The sequence below is a fragment of the Triticum urartu genome, chromosome 7A (assembly GCF_056163025.1).
Source record: "Triticum urartu cultivar PI428250 chromosome 7A, HENAU_Tu73, whole genome shotgun sequence".
NCBI classification, from domain to species: Eukaryota; Viridiplantae; Streptophyta; class Magnoliopsida; order Poales; family Poaceae; genus Triticum; species Triticum urartu.
The window spans coordinates 217,585,886-217,596,978 of NC_141879.1; positions in this window are offsets into that span (position 1 = coordinate 217,585,886).

Genomic DNA, 11,093 nt, shown 5'->3' on the forward strand with positions numbered 1-11,093 from the left:
ATCAAACTCAACAAGATTGATAGCAACTACTCCCACAAGTGCCTTGAGGCCATATCATGCATTAAAACTACTTTTGACCACATAAATTTGACATGCAAGCTCAAGAACAGGGTCACCTAAGCAGCAAAAATTTGCATTAAAAAGCACTAGAACAAAACCTAATTGGACCATTGGAGGAGTCACATACCGAAGAACAATCCCCCAAAGCAGTTTCGTGAATGGAGCTTTGAGCAAGGAGATCGAAAATAGCAGCAATGAGCTAGAACTTGGGTTTGAGCTGTGGGAGGATTTTTTTTCTTGAGGAAGACGAAGTGTGTGGGTGCTGGAATAAGTGGAGGGGGCCCACGTGGGGTCCACGAGGCAGGGGGCGCACCCTGGACCCTTGTGGCCAGGTGGTGTGGCCCCCTGGTGTGTTCTCAGTGCAAATAATTCTTAAATATTCTACAAAAAATCGTCTAAAAATTTTAGGACATATGGAGAACTTTTATTTTCGAGGTATTTTTTATTGAAAGGATAATTCAAAAAACACACAGAAAATAAGCTTTATTTAATCTAAATAACAGAAAGTAAAAAGAGGGTACAGAGAGTTGTGCTTTCTAACTTCATCCATCTCATGCTCATCAAAAGGAATCCACTAACAAGGTTGATCAAGTCTTGTTAACAAACTCTTTCCGAATAACATGAAATCGAAGAATTTTCGAATAACACTAAGTTACCTCAACGAAGATATGCACGTCCCCAACAATAAGAATATCATATTTCTTCTTGACAGTAGGAAAATGAAGGAAATATGCCCTAGAGGAAATAATAAAGTTGTTATTTATATTTCCTTATATCATGATAAATGTTTATTATTCATGCTAGAATTGTATTAACCGGAAACTTAGTACATGTGTGAATACATAGACAAAACAGTGTCCCTAGTATGCCTCTACTTGACTAGCTCGTTAATCAAAGATGGTTAAGTTTCCTAGCCATAGACATGTGTTGTCATTTGATGAACGTGATCACATCATTAGAGAATGATGTGATGGACAAGACCCATCCGTTAGCTTAGCACTATGATCGTTTAGTTTATTGCTATTGCTTTCTTCATGACTTATACATGTTCCTCAGACTATGAGATTATGCAACTCCTGAATACCGGAGGAACACCTTGTGTGCTATCAAACGTCACAACGTAATTGGGTGATTATAAAGGTGCTTTATAGGTGTCTCAGATGGTGTTTGTTGAGTTGGCATAGGTCGAGATTAGGATTTGTCACTCCGATTGTCAAAGAGGTATCTCTCGGCCCTCTCAGTAATGCACATCACTATAAGCCTTGAAAGCAATGTGACTAATGAGTTAGTTGCGGGATGATGCATTACGGAACGAGTAAAGAGACTTGCTGGTAATGAGATTGAACTAGGTATTGAGATATCAACGATCGAATCTCGGGTAAGTAACATACCGATGACAAAGGGAACAACATATGTTGTTATGCGGTTTGACCGATAAAGATCTTCGTAGAATATGTAGGAGCCAATATGAGCATCCAGGTTCCGCTATTGGTTATTGTCCGGAGATGTGTCTCGGTCATGTCTACATAGTTCTCGAACCCGTAGGGTCCGCACGCTTAACATTCTGTGACGATTTGTATTATGAGTTATGTGATTTGATGACCGAAGTTTGTTCCGAGTCCCGAATGAGATTGGGGACATGACAAGGAGTCTCGAAATGGTCGAGACGTAAAGATTGATGTATTGGAAGGCTATATTTGGACATCGGAAAAGTTCCCAGTGATTCTGGTATTTTTCGGAGTACCAAAGAGTTACGGGAATTCGTATTGGGCCTTAATGGGCCATACGGGAAAGGGGAGAAAGGCCTCAAGGGTGGCCACGCCCCTTCCCCATGGACTGGTCCGAATTGGACTAGGGAAAGGGGGCACCCCTTCCTTCCTTCTCCTTCTCCCTTCCCTTTTTCCTATTCCATGTGGGAGGTGGAATCCTACTAGGACTAGGGAGTCCTAGTAGGACTCCAAACTTGGGCGCGCCCTATGAGGGCCGGCCTCCTCCTCCCTCCATCCTTTATATACATGGCCAGGGGGCACCCCATAGACACACAAGTTGATCATTGATCTCTTAGCCGTGCGTGGTGCCCCCTCCACCATAATCCACCTCGGTCATATCATCGTAGTGCTTAGGCGAAGCCCTGTGATGGTAGCATCATCATCACCATCATCATGCCATCGTGCTGACGAAGCTCTCCCTCGACACTCAGCTGGATCGAGAGTTCGTGGGACGTCACCGAGCCGAACGTGTGCAGATCTCGGAGGTGCCGTACTTTCGGTACTAGGATCGGTCGATCGTGAAGACGTACAACTACATCAACCGCGTTGTCATAACGCTTCCGCTTACAGTCTACGAGGGTACGCGGACAACACTCTTTCCCTCTCGTTGCTATGCATCACCATGATCTTGCGTGTGCGTAGGAAATTATTTGAAATTACTTCGTTCCCCAACACTGGCATCTGAGCCAGGTTTATGCGTAGATGTTATATGCACGAGTAGAACACAAAGGAGTTGTGGGCGTGGGTATATACATATTGCTTGCCGTCACTAGTTGATTCTTGATTCAACGGCATTGTTGGATGAAGCGGCTCAGACCGACATTACGCGTACGCTTATGCGAGACTAGTTCTACCGACGTGCTTCACACACAGGTGGCTAGTGGGTGTCTGTTTCTCCAACTTTAGTTGAATCGGATTCAATGAACAGGGTTCTTTCTGAAGATCAAAAAGCAATCATTATACCGCGTTGTGGTTTTTGATGCGTAGGTAAGAACGGTTCTTGCTCAGCCTGTAGCAGCCACGTAAAACTTGCAACAACAAAGTAGAGGACGTCTAACTTGTTTTTGAAGGGCATGTTGTGATGTGATATGGTCAAGACATGATGCTAAATTTTATTGTATGAGATGATCATGTTTTGCAACATAGTTATCGGCAACTGGCAGGAGCCATATGGTTGTCGCTTTATTGTATGAAATGCAATCGCCATGTAATTGCTTTACTTTATCACTAAGTGGCAGCGATAGTCGTAGAAGAAATAGTTGGCGAGACGACAACGATGCTTCGATGGAGATCAAGGTGTCAAGCCGGTGACGATGGTGATCATGACGGTGATTTGGAGATGGAGATCAAAGGCACAAGATGATGATGGTCATATCATATCACTTATATTGATTGCATGTGATGTTTACCTTTATGCATCTTATTTTGCTTAGTTCGGCGGTGGCATTATAAGATGATCTCTCACTAAATTTCAAGGTATAATTGTTCTCCCTGAGTATGCACCATTGCTACAGTTCGTCGTGCCGAGACACCACGTGATGATCGGGCATGATAAGCTCTACGTTAACATACAACGGGTGCAAGCCAGTTTTGCACACACAGAATACTTGGGTTAAACTTGACGAACCTAGCATATGCAGATATGGCCTCGGAACACTGATACCGAAAGGTCGAGCGTCAATCATATAGTAGATATGTTCAACATAGTGATGTTCACCATTGAAAACTACTCCATCTCACGTGATGATCGGACATGGTTTAGTTGATATGGATCACGTGATCACTTAGATGATTAGAGAGATGTCTATGTAAGTGGGAGTTCTTAAGTAATATGATTAATTGAACTTTAAATTTATCATGAACTTAGTCCTGGTAGTATTAGCATATCTATGTTGTAAATCAATAGCTCACGTTTATCTCCCTGTTTTATTTTTGATATGTTCCTAGAGAAAACTAAGTTGAAAGATGTTAGTAGCAATGATGCGGATTGGATCCGTGATTGCTACCTCTTGAGCACTGCGTTGGTTTTCCCTTGAAGAGGAAAGGGTGATGCAGCACAGTAGCATAAGTATTTCCCTCAGTTTTTGAGAACCAAGGTATCAATCCAGTAGGAGGCCACACGCAAGTCCCTCGTACCTACACAATCAAATAAGAACCTCGCAACCAACGCGATAAAGAGGTTGTCAATCCCTTCACGGTCACTTACGAGAGTGAGATCTGATAGAGATAATAATGATAAGATAAATATTTTTGGTATTTTTATGATACAGATTGAAAGTAAAGATTGCATTGTAAAATAGATTGGAAACTTATATTATGGAAAATAGACCCGGGGGCCATAGGTTTCACTAGTGGCTTCTCTCAAGATTGCATAAGTATTATGGTGGGTGAACGAATTACTGTCGAGCAATTGATAGAAAAGCGAATAATTATAAGAATATCTAGGCATGATCATTTATATAGGCATCACGTCCGTGACAAGTAGACCGACTCCTGCCTGCATCTACTGCTATTACTCCACACATCGACGGCTATCCATCATGCAGCTAGAGTATTAAGTTCATAAGAACAGAGTAACGCCTTAGGTAAGATGACATGATGTAGATGTTGGGGAACGTAGTAATTTCAAAAACTTTCCTACGCACACGCAAGACCATGGTGATGCATAGCAACGAGAGGGGAGAGTGTGATCTACGTACCCTTGTAGACTGACAGCGGAAGTGTTAGCACAACGCGGTTGATGTAGTCGTACGTCTTCACGGCCCGACCGATCAAGCACCGAAACTACGGCACCTCCGAGTTTTAGCACACGTTCAGCTCGATGATGATCCCCAGACTCCGATCCAGCAAAGTGTCGGGGTAGAGTTCCGTCATCACGACAGCGTGGTGACGATCTTGATGTACTACCGTCGCAGGGCTTCGCCTAAGCACCGCTACAATATTATCGAGGATTATGGTGGAAGGGGGCACCGCACACGGCTAAGAATATGATCACGTGGATCAACTTGTGTGTCTAGGGGTGCCCCTGCCCCCGTATATAAAGGAGCAAGGGGAGGAGGCCGGCCGGCCCCTATTGGCGCGCCAGGAGGAGTCCTCCTCCTAGTAGGAGTAGGACTCCTACTAGGAGGGGGAAGGAAGTGGGGAGGGAGAAGGAAAGGGGGGCGCCGCCCCCCTCTCCTAGTCCAATTCGGACCAGGGGGGAGGAGGCGCGCGGCCCACCCTGGCTTCCCCTCTCTCTCTCCACTAAGGCCCATATGGCCCATTACCTCTCCCGGTAGGGTTCCGGTAACCCTCCGACTCTCCGGTTTTCTCCGAAATCACCCGGAACACTTCCGGTGTCCGAATATAGCCGTCTAATATATCAATCTTTATGTCTCGACCATTTCGAGACTCCTCGTTATGTCCGTGATCACATCCGGGACTCCGAACTAACTTCGGTACATCAAAACTCATAAACTCATAATATAACTGTCATCGAAACCTTAAGCGTGCGGACCCTACGGGTTCGAGAACAATGTAGACATGACCGAGACACGTCTCCGGTCAATAACCAATAGCAGAACCTGGATGCTCATATTGGCTCCTACATATTCTACGAAGATCTTTATCGGTCAGACCGCATAACAACATACGTTGTTCCCTTTGTCATCGGTATTTTACTTGCCCGAGATTCGATCGTCGGTATCTCAATACCTAGTTCAATCTCGTTACCGGCAAGTCTCTTTACTCGTTTTGTAATACATCATCTCGCAACTAACTCATTAGCTGAAATGCTTGCAAGGCTTATGTGATGTGCATTACCGAGAGGGCCCAGAGATACCTCTCCGACAATCGGAGTGACAAATCCTAATCGAAATATGCCAACCCAACATGTACCTTTGGAGACACCTGTAGAGCTCCTTTATAATCACCCAGTTACGTTGTGACGTTTGGTAGCACACAAAGTGTTCCTTCGGCAAACGGGAGTTGCATAATCTCATAGTCATAGGAACATGTATAAGTTATGAAGAAAGCAATAGCAACATACTAAACAATCGGGTGCTAAGCTAATGGAATGGGTCATGTCAATCACATCATTCTCCTAATAATGTGATCCCGTTAATCAAATGACAACACATGTCTATGGTTAGGAAACATAACCATCTTTGATTAATGAGCTAGTCAAGTAGAGGCATACTAGTGACATTTGGTTTGTCTATGTATTCACACAAGTATTATGTTTCCGGATAATACAATTCTAGCATGAATAATAACCATTTATCATGATATAAGGAAATAAAATAATAACATTATTATTGTTGGGGAACGTTGCAGAAAACAAAAAATTTCCTATGGTTTCACCAAGATCCATCTATGAGTTCATCTAGCAACGAGTGATCGGATTGCATCTACATACCTTTGTAGATCATGCGCGGAAGCGTTCAAAGAACGGGGATGAGGAAGTCGTACTCGACGTGATCCAAATCACCGGAGATCCTAGTGCCGAACGGACGGCACCTCCGCATTCAACACACGTACGGTCAGCGTGACGTCTCCTCCTTCTTGATCCAGCAAGGGGGAAGGAGAGGTTGATGAAGATCCAGCAGCACGACGGCGTGGTGGTGGATGCAGGGGTCACCGCAGCAGGGCTTCGCCGTTCTACTACGAGAGGGAGAGGTGTTGCAGGGGAGAGGGAGGCGCCAAGACTCAAGGGTGCGGCTGCCCCCTCCCTCCCCCCCCCTTTATATAGGCCCCCTAGAGGGTGCGCCAGCCCTAGGAGATGGGATCTCCTAGGGGGGGGGCGGCGGCCAAGGGGTGGAGTGCCCCCCAAGCCAGGTGGGGCGCCCCCCCACCCTAGGGTTCCCAACCATAGGTGCATGGGGTGGGCCAAGGGGGGCGCACCAGCCCACTATGGGCTGGTTCCCCTCCCCACTTTGGCCCATGGGACCCTCCGGGATGGGTGGCCCCACCCGGTGGACCCCCGGGACCCTTCCGGTGATCCCGGTACAATACCGGTGACCCCCGAAACTCTCCCGATGGCCGAAACTGCACTTCCTATATATAATTCTTCACCTCCGGACCATTCCGGGACTCCTCGTGATGTCCAGGATCTCATCCGGGACTCCGAACAACTTTCGGGTTACTGCATATTCATATCTCTACAACCCTAGCGTCACCGAACCTTAAGTGTGTAGACCCTACGGGTTCGGGAGACATGTAGACATGACCGAGATGGCTCTCCGGTCAATAACCAACAGCGGGATCTGGATACCCATGTTGGCTCCCACATGCTCCTCGATGATCTCATCGGATGAACCACGATGTCGAGGATTCAAGCAAGCCCGTATACAATTCCCTTTGTCAATCGGTACGTTACTTGCCTGAGATTCGATCATCGGTATCCCAATACCTCGTTCAATCTCGTTACCGGCAAGTCACTTTACTCGTACCGTAATGCATGCTCCCATGACCAGACACTTGGTCACTTTGAGCTCACTGTGATGACGCATTACCGAGTGGGCCCAGAGATACCTCTCCGTCATACGGAGTGACAAATCCCAGTCTTGATCCGTGTCAACCCAACAGACACTTTCGGAGATACCCGTGGTATACCTTTATAGTCACCCAGTTACGTTGTGACGTTTGGTACACCCAAAGCACTCCTACGGCATCCGGGAGTTACACAATCTCATGGTCTAAGGAAAAGATACTTGACATTGGAAAAACTCCAGCAAACGAACTATACGATCTTGTGCTATGTTTAGGATTGGGTCTTGTCCATCACATCATTCTCCTAATGATGTGATCTCGTTATCAATGACATCCAATGTCCATAGTCAGGAAACCATGACTATCTGTTGATCAACGAGATAATCAACTAGAGGCTTACTAGGGACATGTTGGTGTCTATGTATTCACACATGTATTACGATTTCTGGATAACACAATTATAGCATGAATAAAAGACAAGTATCATGAACAAGGAAATATAATAATAATCCTTTTATTATTGCCTCTAGGGCATATTTCCAACAGTCTCCCACTTGCACTAGAGTCAATAATCTAGTTACATTGTGATGAATCGAACACCCATGGAATTCTGGTGTTGATCATGTTTTGCTCTAGGGAGAGGTTTAGTCAACGGATCTACTACATTCAGGTCCGTATGTACTTTACAAATCTCTATGTCTCCATTTTGAACACTTTCACGAATGGAGTTGAAGCGACGCTTGATATGCCTGGTCTTCCTGTGAAACCTGGGCTCCTTGGCAAGGGCAATAGCTCCAGTGTTGTTACAGAAGAGAGTCATCGGGCCCGACGCATTGGGTATGACTCCTAGGTCGGTAATGAACTCCTTCACCCAGACTGCTTTGTGTGCTGCCTCCGAGGCTGCCATGTACTCCGCTTCACATGTAGATCCCGCCACAACGCTTTGCTTGCAACTGCACCAGCTTACTGCCCCACCATTCAAAATATACACGTATCCGGTTTGTGACTTAGAGTCATCCAGATCTGTGTCGAAGCTAGCGTCGACGTAACCCTTTACGACGAGCTCTTCGTCACCTCCATAAACGAGAAACATTTCCTTAGTCCTTTTCAGGTACTTCAGGATATTCTTGACCGCTGTCCAGTGTTCCTTGCCGGGATTACTTTGGTACCTACCTACCAAACTTACGGCAAGGTTTACATCAGGTCTGGTACACAGCATGGCATACATAATAGAACCTATGGCTGAGGCATAGGGGATGACACGCATCTCTTCTATATCTTCTGTCGTGGTCGGACATTGAGCTGAGCTCAATTTCACACCTTGCAACACAGGCAAGAACCCCTTCTTAGACTGATCCATATTGAACTTCTTCAATATCTTATCAAGGTATGTCCTTTGTGAAAGACCTATGAGGCATCTTGATCTATCTCTATAGATCTTGATGCCTAATATATAAGCAGCTTCTCCAAGGTCCTTCATTGAAAAACTCTTATTCAAGTAGGCCTTAATGCTGTCCAAAAGCTCTATATCATTTCCCATCAAAAGTATGTCATCTACATATAATATGAGAAATGCTACAGAGCTCCTACTCACATTCTTGTAAACGCAGGCTACTCCATAAGTCTGCATAAACCCAAACGCTTTGATCATCTCATCAAAGCGAATGTTCCAACTCCGAGATGCTTGCACCAGCCCATAAATCGAGCGTTGGAGCTTGCACACCTTGTCAGCATTCTTAGGATCAACAAAACCTTTCGGCTGCATCATATACAGTTCTTCCTTAAGATAACCGTTAAGGAATGCCGTTTTGATGTCCATTTGCCATATCTCATAATCATAGTATGCGGCAATTGCTAACATGATTCAGACGGACTTCAGCTTTGCCACGCGAGAGAATGTCTCATCGTAGTCAACCCCTTGAACTTGTCGATAACCCTTAGCGACAAGCCTAGCTTTATAGATGGTCACATTGCCATCCGCGTATGTCTTCTTCTTAAAGATCCATTTATTTTCTATGGCTCGCCGATCATCGGGCAAGTCAGTCAAAGTCCATACTTCGTTTTCATACATGGATCCTATCTCGGATTTCATGGCTTCCAGCCATTTGTCGGAATCCGGGCCCGCCATCGCTTCTTCATAGTTCGAAGGTTCACCGTTGTCTAACAACATGATTTCCAAGACAGGGTTGCTGTACCACTCTGGTGCGGAACGTGTCCTTGTGGAACTTCGAAGTTCAGTAGGAGCTTGATCAGAAATATCTTGATCATCATCATTAACTTCCTCTCTAATTGGTGCAGGCACCACAGGAACATTTTCCTAAGCTGCGCTACTCTCTGCTTCAAGAGGCAGTACTTCATCAAGCTCTACTTTCCTCCCACTTACTTCTTTCGAGAGAAACTCTTTCTCTAGAAACGATCCATTCTTGGCAACAAAGATCTTGCCTTCGGATCTGAGGTAGAAGGTATACCCAATAGTTTCTTTAGGGTATCCTATGAAGACGCATTTTTCCGACTTGGGTTCGAGCTTTTCAGGTTGAAGTTTCTTGACATAAGCATCGCATCCCCAAACTTTTAGAAACGACAGCTTAGGCTTCTTCCCAAACCATAATTCATACGGCGTCGTCTCAACGGATTTCGATGGAGCCCTATTTAAAGTGAATGCGGCAGTCTCTAAAGCATAGCCCCAAAATGACAGCGGTAAATCGGTAAGAGACATCATAGATCGCACCATATCCAATAGAGTGCGATTACGACGTTCGGACACACCATTACGCTGAGGTGTTCCAGGCGGCGTGAGTTGTGAAACTATTCCACATTTTCTTAAGTGTGTGCCAAATTCGTGACTCAAGTATTCTCCTCCACGATCTAATCGCAAAAACATGATTTTTCTGTCACGTTGATTCTCAACCTCACTCTGAAATTCCTTGAACTATTCAAAGGTTTCAGACTTGTGTTTCATTAAGTAGACATACCCATATCTACTCAAGTCATCAGTGAGGGTGAGAACATAACGATAGCCACCACGAGCCTCAACACTCATTGGACCGCACACATCAGTATGTATGATTTCCAATAGGTTAGTTGCTCGCTCCATTGTTCCTGAGAATGGAGTCTTGGTCATCTTACCCATGAGGCATGGTTTGCACGTGTCAAATGATTCGTAATCAAGAGACTCTAAAAGTCCATCTGCATGGAGCTTCTTCATGCGTTTGACACCTATATGACCAAGGCGGCAGTGCCACAAGTATGTGGGACTATCATTATCAACCTTACATCTTTTGGTATTCACACTATGAATATGTGTAGCATTACGCTCGAGATTCATTAAGAATAAACCATTCACCATAGGAGCATGACCATAAAACATATCTCTCATATAAATAGAACAACCATTATTCTCGGATTTAAATGAGTAGCCATCTCGAATTAAACGAGATCCTGATACAATGTTCATGCTCAAAGCTGGTACTAAATAACAATTATTGAGGTTTAAAACTAATCCCGTGGGTAAATGTAGAGGTAGCGTGCCGACGGCGATCACATCGACCTTGGAACCATTCCCGACGCGCATCGTCACCTCATTCTTCGCCAGTCTCCGTTTATTCCGCAGCTCCTGCTTTGAGTTACAAATGTGAGCAACTGCACCGGTATCAAATACCCAGGAGCTACTACGAGTACTGGTAAGGTACACATCAATTACATGTATATCACATATACCTTTCGTTTTTCCGGCCTTCTTGTCCGCTAAGTATTTGGGGCAGTTCCGCTTCCAGTGACCACTTCCCTTGCAATAAA